This window comes from Tursiops truncatus, chromosome 20 (genome assembly GCF_011762595.2).
Source record: "Tursiops truncatus isolate mTurTru1 chromosome 20, mTurTru1.mat.Y, whole genome shotgun sequence".
In the NCBI taxonomy this organism is placed as follows: Eukaryota; Metazoa; Chordata; class Mammalia; order Artiodactyla; family Delphinidae; genus Tursiops; species Tursiops truncatus.
Window position 1 is genome coordinate 54,915,122 of NC_047053.1, and position 18,429 is coordinate 54,933,550.

At 37.4% G+C, this 18,429-nt stretch overlaps 1 long non-coding RNA gene across 1 annotated transcript; it reads left to right on the plus strand.

The window, feature by feature from the left end:
* The first annotated feature begins 8,245 nt into the window (after positions 1–8,245).
* On the plus strand, positions 8,246–17,771 carry LOC141277404 (uncharacterized). Its single transcript, XR_012328768.1, has 3 exons — positions 8,246–8,293; positions 9,282–9,441; positions 17,729–17,771. It is a non-coding gene; the product is annotated as an uncharacterized lncRNA (long non-coding RNA).
* Positions 17,772–18,429: the final 658 nt, after the last annotated feature.

Genomic DNA, 18,429 nt, shown 5'->3' on the forward strand with positions numbered 1-18,429 from the left:
GTTTGAATCTAGAGAAGTCCTAAAATCAAAGCGGCTTCTCTCTACCCACTGGCTTTCAACCATAAGATTTCTCTAAGTGTGCAATGGAGAGAGTGGAGGGTAAGGCTGGGGTTCAGCTAGAAAGGCATAGAGAAATCTCCGTGCGTAGTATAAAAACGTGAAAAAGAGAAAAACAGTTAAGAGAAGCTGCCGTGCGTTGACTGTAGCAGGACCTTGCAGTAGCTAGTATAAGTACGTTAAAGACAACAGAGAAAAAGCGTGCATAAAATGAAGAAAACGTTGGATGGAGCGTTTCAAAAGAGAAAAGGAATCATTTAAAAGAGCATCAGATGGAAACTCTAGAGCTGGAAAATGCAATTCTTAAGTTTATTGAATAAACTTTGAACAGACTAGACACTGCATAAGAAAGGATCAGTGAACTTAAACACAGGTAGATAGAAATGATCAAACTGAAGAACAGGGGAAAACGTATAAAGAAAAAACATATAAACAAATTAAAAAACAGAACCAAATGTGCAAAACATAGGATAATAATAAAAAGTCCAATAGATATGCAATTGAATATACAAAGGAAACTAGAAAGAAAAGGAAGCAAGAGCTATTGTTAAATTGACTTGGGTAAGAATTTTCCAAAGCTGATTAAAGTCTTCAACCCAAAGATCCAAGAAGCTTGGTGAATTCCAAGCATAATACAAAAATAAAAACAAAAACACCTAGGTCCATGGTAGAATGGCTGAAAAAATAATCCTCGAAGAAAGAACAATAAAACGAGCACATTGCATTCAAGGAAACAAGCATAATATTCACCACTAGCTCCTCAACAGACAGAATGAAAGCAGCAAGACAATGGGATAACATCGTTAAAGTGTCGTAGGAAAAAAACAATCAAACAAAACACCTCTCTGCAATATCTAGAATTATTACCAAAAAAAAAAAAAAAATCCTCAAACATGATGGTGAAATGAAGACGTTTTCAGACAAAGAGAAAATGAGAGAAACAGAAACATCCCAAACATGATTCTGCTTTTCTTTTAGAGTAGCTAAAAATCCATTAGAGTCTTAATTTACGGTATTAAAAATGTTGCTCTAAATGATAGTTTCAAGCAAAAGAGAAATGTTAGGAATGTTGAATCTAATTTAATGTCATAAAATGAGAAAATCAGAAAAAAGTTGAGTGGTAACAAAGCTGAATGGTTTAGAAATAGATATTTTTGTAAGCTGAATGCTTATTCTTGTGAAAAAAATGCACATTTTATCCATGGTGCTAAATCTGGTTTATAATAAAGTTTCTCTGTTGATTGTGAATCCCACTGTGTAACACTCATCTTCCTATTTACCTGCTAAATAAAGAGAACCAAGCAAACATTTTGACCACTTTGTATTCAAATTGACCTCATGCATCTAAAAAACATCCAGGTTATTTAGGCAAACTTGTGTTTTGTGGGTAGAGTAACCCGGGTTCTTCTTTCACGCAACACATGACGCATCCAAACCTGGCCTCAGTCTTGACGGTGTTTTTTAGTAAATCTCTTTCCAAACCACCACTCCCTGCATGGGTTGTTTTGAGACACCTGAACGTTTTCCTTTCTTTAAAATCTCTGCTTATACCTCCTGGGAGAAACTATGTAAAGCAGCTGAATGAAAGACAGGAAAGGGGGGTGGGAGCGAGACAATTGTACTTTTGAACTCCGGAAGCAATTCAGGAGAACAGTTGCTAGGGTCACTTCTTATTTCACTCTGGTGGCTTTTCTGGTAGGAGAGACACTGCTCTGGTCTCCTCCAGGAGAAGGTAAACATCTGGAGTTGATCTTTCCCAGTTTAGGAAAGAGCAGTTGTCAGCAATGGGCAGCCGTTCGTAAAAGTTTAGTGAAGGATGAGCATTACCTCTCAAATTTGCCTGAAGAGTTTTTTTTCGTATGCAGGTACATATGTTCACACCCACATGTATACATGCACATATATATGTATATCTGTGAAGATGGATGTATAGAGGTATAGATAGAAATACAGACAGGTTTATTATTAAATATATATTTCTTTACGTTGGTAAGTAGGAAAAGTTTTTTAAAGTCACAGAGACAAATTCGTACTTACATGTGGATAGCCATGTGCAGTACTGAGATCATCTCCTACTGTGTCTTTGCCCCACGACTATTTATTGCAAGTAGTTACAATATTACAAATTGTCCTCTGCTAGGACAAAAACGCATGTTGGGCTTCTTCTTTATTTTATTCATTTATTTATTTTTGTACAGTAGGTCCTTGTTGGTTATCTGTTTTAAATACAGCAGCGTGTACATGTCAATCCCAATCTCTCTAAGTATCCCTTCCCCTCCTCCACCCTTCCCCGAAAGTGGGTCGTCTCGCCCTAATGAGAGCTTGTAGACTGTTGGATGCACTGGCGTAGGGTTTGCTCTGGTTTATATGAATGGAATATGGTTTATAAGAAATCACAGGCCAGAGGCCATTCCCTACCGGTAGTTGATGAAAGAGTGGCTGCTTTTGCCGGAGATCAACCCAACAGTTATGTACCTTTCCTCCTCTTCACGTTCCCAGCAAACCCCAGCCTTGATGTGAAGACACAGATATCGTCTCCCAAAGGCGCCCACACCTGCTCCCCAGGAGAGTAGGCTGCGCTTTACCTGGGCAGCGCTCAGCTACCAGCTGGTCTCATCTTCACACACCACCGTCCTGACCCTGGGGGGAAGGGGACCATCGACAGCGCTGGGCACTGGGAAAGCCAGCCTTCCCCTCTGCAGCCGATAACAGGGAGGTGCATGAATCAGCCTTTTCAACTAACCTCATGGTGTCCAGCCAGAGCTTATCTTCAGTTTTACGGAAGGAAAAGCTGAAGTTGGCTAAAAGCGCTTCTTTATTCTCTCTTCCCTTGATACCCTATAAGTCACCAGGGGAGCTGAATATTGCAAAATCCTGTCATGAAACAGCAGGCTGATAAACTGAAAAATAAAAACAGATGTGGAGCGGGAAGGCTTCTGGACATTTGTTTCTTGCTTTGGACTGGTTCAAGCGCTGGGACTCTTTAACCCTACTCCCACTTGGAAGAATCTACTATTCCCTCTGCTTCTGGTGATCACGATCCTCGGGTAATTCGCATCTTTGGAGAATCACCTCCCCCACATTGAAGTCAAAATAAAGTGAGAGGAAAATGCAAAATAAAAATAATAAGTGACATTTATGGCATGTGTATGGGCCAAACAGTCTGCAGGCAATATTTCATTCACACAGAGAGGGGGCAGAGAACAAACGCTACAGAGCCAGAAGACGGGGCGTCAAACCCTAGCTCTAGCTCTTGCTGGCTGATGGGCTGAAGCAAGTTACTCTATTCATTTTTGTCTTTTTTCCTCACCTGTGCAAGGGGAGTCATACGTATACCTCCCTCTTGAGGAGTTAACGTTTGTAAATCTCTTGCAACAATGTCGGTCCCAACCTCCATAAATGTAAAATAGTTAATCTTATTATAATGCAGTGAAATAGGTAGTCTTATCCATCCTTGTATTTCACAGGAACAGCTGAATCTCAGTGAGATTAAATCACACGTGACATACTACGCAGAACTGGAATTGAAGTCCTTGTCTGTAGAATTCCAGTTACTGAGCTAGGACACCATATAGGAGAATTTTCAGGGCAAAACCAAAATGGAGACCCCGCCAACCTAGGAACATCACAGCAATTTCTACGCATGTGTGGGCAAAGTATATAGTTCAGACCCCAGTCTCTGAGGTTTTACATTTGCAGATCTGGACGTGAATTCTACAGATTTCCCTCAACTTTCTACTTGGCTCCATGAAGGCACAACTGCTGTTATCTCATGATTTGAGGGTTAAAAATGACATCAACTTTGCAAAAGGACTAGTCTCTAAGTACCCTAAGAGTGAAAATAAAAGTGCGTCCCTTGGACAGACTAACTGGAGAGGATAGATACTGCACCTTCACTCTGCCTCACCAGAGATTTATCACAGGAGTCTATTGGCCGCAAGTTACAGAAGACCCAACTCATAATGGATGAAATATAAAGTGCTTATTATCTCTTACATGATGAGAATTTCCAGGAGAGGATGTGTCCCTGGTTGGGTAGCTCAGTAACTCGAGGATGTTAATTCAGTAACTCAAGGATGTCCATACTTTTACTTTGCCACTCTTAGCATATTTCTTTTCGTTCCCAGTCTTGTCTTTGTAGCTTGTTATGTTGGCTGGAACATCAGCCTGATACATGACAGGGTCCACAAGCTCCCTGACAGCCATCTTAGACATGCGGCTCATTTCTGACCACGGGTAGGGGAAGGTGACGTATGCAGCTTTCAGAAGGGACCTTTTTTCTATTTCCCTCCATCCTTCTTGCACTCATTAGGGATGGCAGAATGGAAATCTGGGAGCAGCCTAGGTTCAATATGAAAGGATATACCATATCAGCACTACACTGCTTACTATTACATAAAAGAAAACGAGATTTTAAAATCTCATTAAGCAACTACTACTTTTAATTCTCTTCTACTTGCATCACAATCGCCATTTTAATGATTGGGTCCCCGCTAGTTTCCCCAGGAACTCACATTCAACACTGCAGCTGGAATGGCGTGCCAGGCATAAATCAGTGAGTTCTGCTGTCCAATGGCTGTTACGGCTTTCACTGCACTGATGTATTATCTAGTCCCTGCCTACGTTCTATCCACGTCATACCCTTCTACTCTGTTCTTAACCATATCCCAGCAATCCAGATCTTCTTTCTGTTCCACAGGGAGAAAAACAAAAGTAAAAATCTTACCCTCACTTTAGGACCTGATGCTTCCTATTCTTCTTCTCTGTCCTCTCTTCCCAAAGACGTTTATATAGTCACCTTCTTCTAGGGACCTCAGCTACCAGCCCCTAAGTGATGTCTTTCCTAACACTCCTTTCTAAAGGACCCCTCATCACCTCTCATAACACTGCTTTATTGGCTCAAGGCTCTTAATAGCATCTGAAATTTTCTTTTCTAGTTATTCGATTACTTACTTATTATACGTTTTCCACTGTTAGAATGTCAGCTCCAGAAAAGCTAAGACCTTATATACTTAGACATATGAGTCTTGTGAAAGCACAGCTTTATGTAGTTTGTTTTTTCTCCAGCTTTTAGCTTAATTTTCTGGATCTATTTTCATGCTATTCCACAAGCATTCAGATTGCTTAAGGGTGCCTGTTAGCTGGAGTCTTATTACATAAATGATTTTGTGTCTCTCCTCTACACCTTTGAAGATTTCCAATAGACCACACTTAAGTTGCTGTAGTAATCAGAAACTAAGGGAATTTTAAAATAAATCATAAAGAAACTTAGAAGGATTAGGGAAAAAAAAGCAGCTAATTGGGAGAATAAACATCCAAAATGATGTCTAATTTGGTTGAAAATAACCAGGATCTATTGCATGACGCTGGTAAAAGATTACTGAAGTTCTTGACTCCTGGCTTAAATTGCAGTCTGGCCTAAGGGAGACTGTTAAAATTCTCGTAAGTCGGATGGACACTTTCTAATAAATGCCTTGAGAATCTTAAGACACAACAATTTCAAGCCAGCACTGGAGAACTCTTCTGTATGTTTTCAGTTACCTTTCAAAATAAAAAATAGCTCTGCCTACACTGCACTTGTTTTGTTTGAGTGTGAAAACGCTCCCAGCAAGTGCTTGCATGAATGCAAAATAATAATTTGGGAAGTGCGAATAAAAAAATCAACTTTGTCTTTACCTGCATAATGACAGTCCATCAGTTGTGATGATTTTTAAAAATCCACCTTATTATTAAAGTCCATTCAAAATAACATTTTAAACATCTTTCCTTTCTTTATTCACTCAATTGACAACTGTGCTGTGTGTCCACAGGTTGTGTGATTGGCAACCTGGAGTTATAGCTCCAATAGCTGGATGATGAACAGATAAAGGGATGTTGAGAATAGAATGAGAAAAGTGGTTCCTTGGAAATTTTACATGCCTGCATTAAGTCACATAATTATGTAGATGTTCTCTGCCAGCTTTCTAGAGTTTCAAGCCTGTTTTCACTCTATTATTTTTCTCTAAGCAGATTTAACCTTAGAAACCAAATAATGATATCCTTCCTAAAAGGGGAAAAAAAGTTTCCTCAAATTACTTCAGCGGACTTCCGTTGATGTTTTATTTTCAATAAACCTTGAGGCAAATAGCCACTTTTGAACTCTGCACTTTGCCCTCTGAGTTTCACAACCTGGCGAAAGATCAATACCAGAGTCAAAAGTGTTAGCAAAAATGAAAATGATATGCGCAAATTGTTATTTATACAAGTCCCTGATTTTGTTTACTGAATTTAATATAAACTTTGTCTTTTGATTAAAAGCAAATGTTCAAGTTCTCTGTAGGGACCTGGTGTTCTAGATGATTAAATCTTAAAAAAAAAAAAAAAACAAACAAAAGAAAAAACTGCAGAGGGCAAGAATTAGCTAAGAAAGATCCCTTGCAGACATTTCTTTGGTATTAAATAGCAGAAGATAATGATTAGGCTATGTGAATACGTGGAACAGTAAAGGGAAGAGAAGATCATCAAAGACGTATACTTTACTTATTAAGGTCTTCCGAAATAGATATCACTTAAAACAATTTGTATAACGTACCCAAGCTAATAAAAATGATCATCATTTTGAGTTATCCTACTTCTTGAATTTTACCAAAATGGAAGATCAGAAAAGCACAGATAACGTCTTTTGTAGTTACGACACTTTATTCCTTATTGAAATAGTAGTATTAAAAGTAAAAACTATATATAATTTTTATACTAAATAATGATCATATTCATTTACTATAGAAGATAAATCCACTTAAAATATTTTATAGACTATTTAATTAACTGAGAAAATTATCAATGAATTCATGTATGTGAACAGAGCAAGATACTAAAACTACATATCCCTCTAAAAGAGTGGTTATATGTATTTGTGTAACACATTCACTTTGCTGTACAGCTGAAACTAACACAACATTATAAATCAATTATTCCCCAATAAAAATTTTAAAGAACTACATATCCAATGAGAGTGACCATTTATAAAATCTACTAATTACATATAGATGAATATACACAGATTAATTGGCCTATTTATCTGGTGTTGCATGTGCAGATAATTTTCATTTTTCTTGCTATATGTTTTTATTTAAATTTTTTCTCAAAGAATATACATTGCTTTTATAATGAAGCAATGATTATTAAAATTGGAGCAAAGCTGTTTAAATTTATTTCTAGACACAAAAGAAAAAACCTATTGAATTTATCGAGATCTGGCATATTTTATAGTGTCTGAAGAAGCATATGGTATTGGATTCCACACTCATGTTTCCTTCTTCTTTTGGGGATTTTCCACTACTGAGACACTAAGCCTTAACTACTAAGTTAAAAATATTAATAAATACTGTGATAGATTCAGTTTTGACTGTAGACATGGCTAGGAATTTTAGAAGTTTATAATTCTTGTCCTCGAGGAGTTTACTATCTTGCTGGAGAAAACAGACTTACTATTTGAAGTATTTACAGAATAATTAATGGACAATTTGTGTGGTCCTAATCAGTTGTATGGTCAGTTTTCTGAATTTATTCCTCTTCTCGTATGAAGTTAAAACTTAAGAGAGTGGCAGGGATCTTGTGGAATTAATTAACAAGAACAAATACAGTAAAGCCACAATTAAGTTTATTACATTGTAGTTAGTGCAGCTCAAATTAAGTTCTTTAAGACATGGACATGAAATATGTGCATCTTCTATTCAATTTTAGATGTTAGGAAATTAAAATAAAAACATCCAATTACATCATTCAGCATATACTCAGGAATTCCAATGAAAATAAAATATTAAATGAAATAAGAATTCAATCTCAGATTAGAGTCAATTTAAGCACAACCCACTGTCAGACGTTTGGTGATTTATTTGTATCCATGATAGGAATGCTGTGACCCAGTGCAAAGAATGTCCCTTATAAGTGACTCTTCTGTATTATGCCCTCAGGTCCTATGATTATATATTGTCTTCATGCAAGTTCTAACTTAAAAACAGAACGAAACAAAAAAACTGAATGAATAATGAGAAAAAATAGAGACAAAATAAAGATTAGTGAAAAAAGCCTCAATATCTGTAAGTAATTAAATATCACATTGGTTCCTTGGAATTTAGCAGGCAAGAGATCATGTTTCACTCCATTAATTTGTTCTTTTTACTGCCCACTATAGGAAACAAAGAATGGAAACCAGTTCTCAGATTTACATCTTGACAAACTCATGGCATCCTTACCAGTAAGATATTCTTCCATCATCAGTATTTTTTATCAACTGATAATGATGCCCAAAAGATATGTTTCAAACTAAAACGATAAAATTTAACTTGCCCCTGGAATAGAAACAACTATAGGTTGACCAAGGGAATGATAGTACTTGTACTCAGCAATCCGCTGTAAGTAGATAAGTGTCTTTAATAGCTTAGTTGCCATATTTTACTTTCAGTTTACATATATGTAGGGAAGTTTCACTGCCCCAATATCTTAATGACAATAAAAAAAGAGAAAGGTTTAATTTAATGTGTCTATTTTTCTGTGTAGAAAGCAATAAATGCAATTATAAATGTGCACTGGAGGCATAACATTCTCTTGCCATGACCTTTAAGTCACCTCTGCTTACACAGAAGTCAGTTCCTATACAAAACAATAAGTCAGTTGCAATACTAAAATTCATTTCATTTATTTTAAATGAAATGGGCAACTAGATAGTCCCACGAGTGACATTAATGGGTCACTTAAGCATTAGGTGGCTGGGCTGCCCAGAGAAAAACTTTCCAGCTTCCTTTGTGAAAGCCTCACTTTTATAAACCAGAATCCAGTGCACCTTTCCTTCCAGAAACTGGCCAAAAATATCTCCCATAGTCTAAAGAGATTTCCTTATTTTATTTTATTCCACTTATCATCTCTCCAATGCCAGAATGAGTTTTAGAGTAAGAGAAAAAATAAACGAAGCGCTGGAAACAAACCCCATACAGGCGAGCTCGAAGAGAGGGCCAGGGAGTACACATTGCAAGGTCCCAATGAGTACTGTTTTTCAGTATTGCCTTACCTCTTCTTTACTAATAAAGAAAGTTGCTTATAAAATAAACCACACACACTGACGGAACTCACGATTGGAACATTTAAATGATTATTTGCTTCTCTTTCTACCAGCTTGTAAAACATTATTTTCTTATTCTTCCTTAAATGGCCTGTGCTAATTACATACCATGACCTTTGACCTCCAGGTGCCTTCATTTGTGGCAGCGCATTCCTTTCTAGGGCAACACCATTGGCCTGGTTTACAGGATGCTGCTACCAGGCCTTCCACTCCTGACTTGTGCTTCCCTAGGTCATCATTCTAACTCACCAACACAACTCAGCAAAATAACTCATTTTTCGGTAGAGGTATGCAATTCACCCAAACCCCAAGGAATAAATACAAAATTATATAACCGACACCTCCCTTTGGAATATCAAGCCTATTAAGAAATATGTTCCTGATTTGTTTCCTTCCTAAAAGAGAGTGAGAAAAAGTAACATTTTAACCTAGGGATAAATAGCTGAATTACCATTGTGGAGTCATTTCTTGAGGGATTACATAAATGACTTTGAGTTGACTCTTTGAAACGGTCAGAAGTTGGAAGTTTTGAAACTTCCAATCTCAGTCTCGTATGATTCTAAGGTGTCAAGGGGATTAGGAGATGGAAGTAAGATTCCCTGTCAATCTAAAGGTATCTGAGTAAAACTTTCTAAGATGATGTCTTACTTACTCTTCATTTTCTTCAGGTCTAATACAAATGTGGAACTCAGTTATTATGCATTTGGGCAATTGTTGAATTCAGCACCGCCTGACTTGTAGTAAATATCTGAATAGTAGGATCGATTTAGACAAATTGATCTAACAAATAGAAATTGTTATTAAAACAGAACTAGCTGTACAATTGAATCATTGAGGAACAAGCTCAACATTTCCATGCACCGGGACATATAGTTTAAACTGTTATTACTATTACTCAAAGTTCTGATAAATTTACCCCAATTCTTTCTTTATTTCAGATGAAAGTATTTAAGGAAGTTGAACTTGTTGGTTGATTAGGTATAACCCTGAATACATTTCCAATAGCTGGATATGTCTATAGCATGACCATAAATAAAATTTCAGTCAATTGCTAAATAATTAACTTTTTTTTTTCATTGCAAATTTGACTGAGAAAGAAACAAATACCAAAAGAAGAGAGAGTCTGGCATCCTTTTGTGTTCATATGTATTAACATGTAAAACTATGTAATGTCTGTCGTTTTAATAAAATCCCTATTATAGCTAATACCTCTATTAAGAATACTAGAATGCAGTAACTTATTTGAAGTTAAATTTAATTAGTCAAACTGTTTTGTAGAAGAAACAACACAATTCATAGTAAAGTATTTTCATTTAAGAATGTTGAAATCCAGATTTACACCAAAGATTAAAAAAAAGAACTATTACAAAAGGATCACTGGGTGATTTCATTAAATAGTAAATATTTAATATATTTAAATATATATGTGTGTGTATTCATATATATAATTCAAAACAATTTGATTTATAAGCAATTTCTCCATGATGAGCATTGTGTACGTATCAAATATCTTCCCTGTGGTACCTGATTTTGTGTTAAATGGTTTTTTTTTTTTTGGCCGCACTGCACGGTTTGTGCGAGTTTAGTTCCCTGACCAGGGATCAAACCTGGGCCCTTAGCAGTGAAAACGCTGAGTCCTAACCAGTGGACGGCCAGGGAATTCCCATGTTAAATGCTTTTTCCACAGATAACACTTTAACATGTGATGACTTCTCTCTATAGACAGAGGAATCTTAACTAGTCATCTGATTATGGTAAGGGTGACAAGCGTTAAAATTCTGGGATACTGTTCTTAGGATGGCTTGGGGTCTTTCTTCCCGCCCATGGACCAGTAATACGGACTCTCAGAAAAGAGACCATTTACTTGCCCTGTTGTCAGCGCATCTGGAAGCCTTGTCAAAACAATATAATTTTACTTTGTAACTTTTTGACATTGGTATTTATTGCACCTGTCTGTGGGCATGATTTATGACCTGTCTGGTGAATATTTCTCCTCCAGTTGGAGTTTACAATATGAGATAAGTGAAGCATTTAAAGGTCTGTGTGTGCCTCAGGATGGGAAGTGGACGTTTTGCAGTCTCACTCCCCGTCTCTCCTCCCCCCCCCAACGTCATCTTCACCCCCAAAATGGCCACTGTGATACGCCATTCACTCAGGCCTTCGTAGAAAGAAAGAAGAGAACAATTATGTAAGACTACATTTTCCACAATCTCTTTTGCAGGGGAATTATGTGTCAATAAATTCTAATGAGTGGCAAGAAAATTCTCCATCGGGGAGGCATCCAATGGAAAACATGTGCTTGTTGTCAGGAGAGCCCAGTGACCTTTTGTCTTTGTAATGGTACCCTGGCTGGGACTCATCAATGTTCCTATCTATCACCAGAAAACACACTTCCCTTTGGCAAAATTGCACTTATTTTAAAAGCAGCCATTCTAATTAAATTGCTTAACTAGGCTGCAATTAAGAAAGCTTTCTTTCCTTGACTATCCCCTCTGGGTCTCCGTATTAGTTTACAATTGTTTAGCAATTCTCCTTAATCTCATAAAGTACACACTCTAGATATGTTTTTGTTCTATGGTTTCATAATAAAATGTTTTAAGCCCTTCAATTTCTACTCTCCAAAGTTCATATGAATATGATTTATTGGGGGGAAATTCTATAATTACTAATAAAATTTAATGTTTTCCCCCCAAACGTTTGAGATGTGTGGATAGAATCTGTTTCTTTGTCTGTTTCCTCAGACCTGCAAATTCTTTCTCTTCACTGAGCCCTAGTGGAAAACAACGTTATCTTAAACTAACATTAAACTTAAATTATGTAATTGTACAAGTGTGAACTTTTTGCACTTAAAAATACAGGGAACAATTTAAATTAAAAATTTTATGTGATACTTTAAAAGAAAATATACAATGCATGAGCTAATTTTAAATTAGTAATGCTTTTGTGCACGTCTGAGGTGTACTTAAAAACTCACAGTTGCCAGCTGTGTCATTTTATTATTTCAGTACAGTTATAATTGACATCGGCTTCTGTAAGTTACCTTACTTTAATCACATAGCAAATATGCACTTTAACATATCTAGTCTATCAATTAAATGTACTTCAAAAATTCATTACAGAAGCCCCTAAATCATAAAGAAGCTGAACTTCATTCACACAGATTTAAAAATTGAGACCTCTGACACAGTTTTAAGTAGATTATCAATACAATTTTCTGTACACCAGTAATTCAGATAAAAACCCTGCCTTAAAAAAGACCAATAGGGCTTCCCTGGCGGCGCAGTGGTTGAGAGTCCGCCTGCTGATGCAGGGGACACGGGTTCGTGCCCTGGTCTGGGAAGATCCCACATTGCTGCGGAGCGGCTGGGCCCGTGAGCCATGGCCGCTGAGCCTGTGCATCCGGAGCCTGTGCTCTGCAAAGGGAGAGGCCACAACAGTGAGAGGCCTGTGTACTTAAAAAAAAAAAAAAAAGACCATTAATTTTTGTTTTCTATGCTAACTCCTTATAGCTGCAGCGTTTTTTAGTGTATAGACAATAATTTCTATAGGAAAGAATCCTGTATGTTGGTATTCATGTTCCTTTACTACTCTTTTCCCTAACAATGCCCCAAGTATCTTAACATTTTAATCCCAGAAATGATAATCTAACCCTTTAATCATTTTTGTTGTACTCCTCTGAATTCTCTCAAACTTCTTTGTATTATTTAGTTGTTATTTTTGTTGTGGGACCGGAAAAAGGATAAATCTGTCAGGGCTGAGTGCAGATGGACGATTACCTTAGTTCCTAAGATAGCTAAGATATACTTAACTTGTAGTTTACACATTGTAGTCTATCTTACAAACTCATTCAGTTTGACTCCCAGATTTTCTTCTGGGCACTTACGCAAAGACTACTCCTTGCCATCTTCTTTTGGTGCAATTGTATTTTATTCCCATGAAAACTTAGGCAAGATCTTCCTTTTTAGAAGATTAGGAACTTTGTTTCTTGGCAAATGCAAACAGGACAGGGACACATTTGTGAACTCTAATACGTATATCATTGCAGTGGAGTATATACCAGCCATCCCACTGTCAGCTCTTGCAGTTTCTTGTTAGTCCATCCCCAATTCAGAACAAATGAGAAGTCTCTTTCCCTTCAATGATACGATTTCCTTCTCGAACCTACTCATCCTTAACAAATTGGAGTCTGCCAATGTGTTACCAAGCCAGTGACATCAGTACTGGCAGGACATTAAATCGAGATTAGAAATGGCCCCATGACATCACCCTCTTGTTCCTCTGGAACAGCTGGTTTCTGTATATTGTGCAATTTTAGATCATTATTCATGGTTTGGGTCAGTATAATTCAGGAAGCCAAAAAACTGCCAAGAAAAATTGTCCTGGAACCAGTTCAAAGACTCAAAATTATTTTATTGATTAGACGCCTGAGTTTACATCTTCCAGAAGGACCTCGTGAATCATCAATACATGATAATACCTGAGTCATTTTAGCATGCACGATGTTTAGAACTTCAAAACAAGATCATCTTTGAAGGGTTAGCCATAAAGAAGTGTGATAATGAGATATGTAAGGAACTTGGTTGGTTACAGCTGAACAGGGACCAGAAACTATTGACTGAGCAAAGGGGTTTGTTTGAACTGGACGGTTATTTATTTTCGCCTTATACTTGTTGACTTCATATCCTCCCTTCAGCTCATCTCAGACAGTGAAGAGGTATGTTTTAAACAAGCCAGACAGGAAACTATTTTGAGAGGCCTTGTACAGGCATTATACCAAAGCAAGAAGATAAAGCACAGATTTGGCTGGCTGAGAACTTCGAGAGGAAAGTCATGTTTTAAAACAAAATAAAATCTAAATGTGTTTAGAGAAAGAGGCTGCAAACTCATATAGTCTTTCTCTAAGAAACCGGAGGGAATTTCAGTAATAATGTGCTTCACTTAGGATAAGTCTTAGCTAGTTTTGGAAGATAGATCCCATTATGTTATCACTGCCACAGAGCAAATCTCGTGCACGGGTCATTGCACGGGTCTTTGTTCCTAAAAAAATTTGTGCTATGCCCAGACTTCTATAGATCTGTGCCACCATTAACCATACTTCCTTCTGTCTACGTGCTGTGCCACCGTCTCTGATTATGGTACTATCTTACTCAAAATTATTGACTCTTATTGCCACCCACTTGAGTATAAATTTTACATTAAGAAACTATGATCTTGTTATATTTTTAAATCTCATTTCCGGGTCCTATTAGATGAAAATTCTGGTGGCTATAGGAACATGTGAAGAAAAAAAATACAATTTCTTATAGCAATGATGAAAATATCCCTCCTATACTTACGTAAACGAAGCGTCTATCATAGAAAAAAATAGGTTCAGAAATGTCCAATTTTTATTGCAACATAACACATCCCCTTGTATTACTATTGATATAATGTCCTCCAGCCATAATCTACTGGCAACCTGCTCTTGTCAAATAATCAAACGGTTTAATCATTTTGGTAGTTCATCACCTGCACACCTGCCGCTCCTCCCTCACACCCATACACTCAATGATGTAAGTAATAGCAGCATTACATTGAATGGACTTAAGTTCCAGAGTGAAGTAACTCTGAAAAAGAATCACATTTTTTAAATGGTGGTGGTGACTGGGGAGGGGGGAATGTAGAAATTCTAGCAGCTTTGCTTAGTACTCTTTTTTTCAAAGGCTGACCTAGCTCTGAGGAGAATCGAGCATATGCCTATGATTCAGTGTTCATTTTTCTTTCTTTTTTTCAGTTATCAGAGAAAGGACACAGTCTGGGCTGGTTTCATCACTCAGCAATGTCCCTCTTCACAACACAGCTATTACATGTACCACTTAGAAGCAATACCAAGACATGTGTTTCCTGGGATGTTCTGTTTGTCTCTCTGGAATGTAGAGATTTTATGGGTTTATACTTGCCCCTCCTACATTTTAAAACACTATTTTGGGGATTGGATTTAGGTGGATAGAGAATATTGTTACTTCAGAGTGATTCCATAGGGACTGGGTCCCTCGCCATGGATATCTGCCCTGCAATGATTGGTAAACTCGTGCAACGTGATAAATGCTGTTTTCTGATTTCCTTATTTTCACATGGCATGTCATTTTCAGCCTTCAAAATGAAAAGAGTACTGTGTAGACATGGGTGTTTGTCCTTTGCTCCTACAGAAATCAAATCATGTAGAGTGCTGGAGAAGGACTGGAGAAATGAAACATCCTTTAGTTGGTAACTTGGTTTGACATATAAACAGATGAGACTGTAAGAGACGTGCACGAGAGGTGTGTGTGGGAATGCCTTCTTCAGGACCCCTTGTTCAAGGTGCCCTAAAAATGTAAAATTCTATGTGTTTGAGGAACAGATAGCTGTGTTTACATATAATTTTCACCGAGTACCAACTGATACGTTCTTCTAGATCCTGCTTGCTGTTAAACGACTCATTTTGAAGCTTTGAAAAGAAAGACTAAATGGAGAAGTGTTTTATGTCACTGAAAAAATAAATATAAACTGTGATACTTTCCTTCCAGGAGCCGAAGAAAGCTCCTAACATTTTGTAAAAGCCTTGTTCGCAGTCACTTGTCTTGGGGATTCAAGCGCTCATTTTGAACGGTCAAAGTAGATAAAAATTTTGTTACAGAAGGAAGCTTCTCAAAGATGTCTTACATTTTATCTTATTATTTGAGCCGCGCTAAAATTATAAAGCGATGAGGAAGGAAAAAAACCCCTAAAAACCACCCCCTCCTCCTTCATCACTACCACATGCAGCCACAACACGTCTGCCGTGAAAAAAATACCTGTAACCTCCAGGAGCTTTGATAAAATCAAGGCCGGTGAGATGTGCCAGACCCACTCCCTTTTTCCCAGATGGCGGAGTTTGCTACTTTCACATTTGGCTTTTAATGGACAAGCAAGGAAGCCTGCCAATAAAGCTGCGGAGCAAAGCTAAGAAAACAAGCAAACAAAAGCAATCACGCCCTAGACACGGAGGCCAGTGACAGGGATGATTGATCAGGTGTCCAGCTGGAAGCTGTCACCACCAAGTTGAGAGAAACAGGCAGAGCTTGGCAGGTTTCACGGGCCAAAGATTATCACGGGGTATTAGGTAGGTAGCATTCTTCAGCAAACAAAGAAATGGAAAGGATGGAGTTTGCTCTGCCCGAGCCACATGCCCAGCAGAGATGCTTACCACGTGACTGTCTTTGTGTAAGGGATACTTGAAACTAAGCATATTAGATTTCCTCTTGGAAAGTCTTGCTGGAGAAAACCGTACTGCGCACCCCTCTGTCCTTTTGCCTGTATGTCCTTGTGCTGAGACAGACTGAATATCTTTCTGTTGCTAAAAGAAGTGTACATGTTGGCATATAATCACTTTAGCAAGCAAACAGTCCATGGGGAGGTGCACTTTAACAAATTCTCATTCTGGCGTAATTTCCTTGTTGCTTAAGTGAGGAGAATAGAAACCCGGTCGACTCTACAGAATTGTCTCCAGAATCAAGGGAAATCATACCCTGTCTCCTTGACTTTAACATGTCGTGGGTTATGATAAGGCTTGTAGAAAACTTTTGAGTAAAGAGCACCTTTTTCACGCTAACGAAGCATATCGATTTTGAGATTAATCCTAATATTTGAGAAATATTAAAATGTGAATAAAAGGTGAACATTGCAATCAAGGAAATAAGATAGATATGAAAACATTTTATAAACCACAAAGTGCTGGAAACATGCACTTAATTAGATCATAATTAAAACATGTTCATGATATGGGATGATGAATATCCTGCTTGTTATAAAGGCAGTAACTCTGAATAACACAAAGTCTCCATCTACACAGATGGAACTTGAATTCACGTATATGAAACATTAAATTAATGGAATAGAAATCCCTGACAAAGGTTCTTTCATCTCAACACAAGAAAACATCAATTTAACAAATATGTCCTGAAAACTTCAATCTGATTCCATTTCACTCCAACAAACACACATATTTTATGAATAAATTATAGAACATGCTATAATATTGGGTCCTCATTTCTGGTAAGCACACAGAATTTACTTTTAGAAATACAGCATTTGTTTTCAGATATTCAGTATCAAAAGAAGGTGATCAAATGACACTATATGATTGACTAAAACGTTGATTTTTCTCTTGAAAAAAATTGTGGAGTCTTAGCATTTTAACTCTACAGAAACAGATTGTTTCCCCAAGTTTTTATGGCCCAAGATTCACATAAATGATGTAAATTCTTGAACAAACTTTACACTCATTAAAGTTTTCTATTATTAGCCATTTTACAAGGAATCAAAAAATGACATGTATATTGGACGACTGTTCATTTTCATGGCGAAGTCAGCAGTTTAAATATAAAATGGCTTCCTTATCAGTAGCTTGAGAATCAGCTCAGGCTTGTGTAATATTGAACACACCCTACCAAGGAGACAGTATGGGTTTGGGGCAGGAAATCACAGATAAGGATTTCCTTAACTATCTCCACCAGGGTGTGCAGCAATGCTGAAAAATGCTTGTTTTATCTTCAGTTTTGTGTCTGTCATTTTAAGGTATATACAGAAATTATTGGAAGTGAAAGATGAAGAAACAGACCATCAGTATCTTTTCCATGTGGTAAAATATTGGTAAGTGGAAGGCCATGAGTATAGAATAAAGCTAGCTCCAAAAGTCAGTGGTTTCCAAACTTGGGGCCTTCTCAGAATTACCTGAGACCAAGGAGACACATCCAGAGTTGCTGGTCTACCCTTGGAGCTCCTGAAGCTGTAGGTCTGGGAGGGGTCCCAGGAAAATGTGTTTCGAAAGCATCTCAGGTGATTCTAATTAGAACTGGAGACCGCTGCCGTACAATTCAAATGAACTTTCTAGACTCATTAATAATGTAACAATGTGGAAAAATGTTATTTCCTTAGCAGGAGAATTTTTGTCCTCTTTCATGTTGGAAGAATATTTGATAAACCACTTGGCAGAGGTGGGGGAAATGCTCAAGGGAAATGTTTAAGGAACAAACGATGGTCCTTGGCTTCATTCCAAGCTTTAGTCTTGCCGAATGAGGTATGTAAACTACGGGTATGAGATGAATTATTAGGGACAAAAGAGGAGAATTTTTTAAAAGTCGTAAATGGAAAGAAAATAGGGGTAAAGGCAAGTGGTTGAAACTGGTGCCTACATTTTAACTAAGCTTATTAATTTTTGTTGTTATTACCATTATTACCTCAGGTATCACATGTAGATAACCAAAGTCAGTAATGTA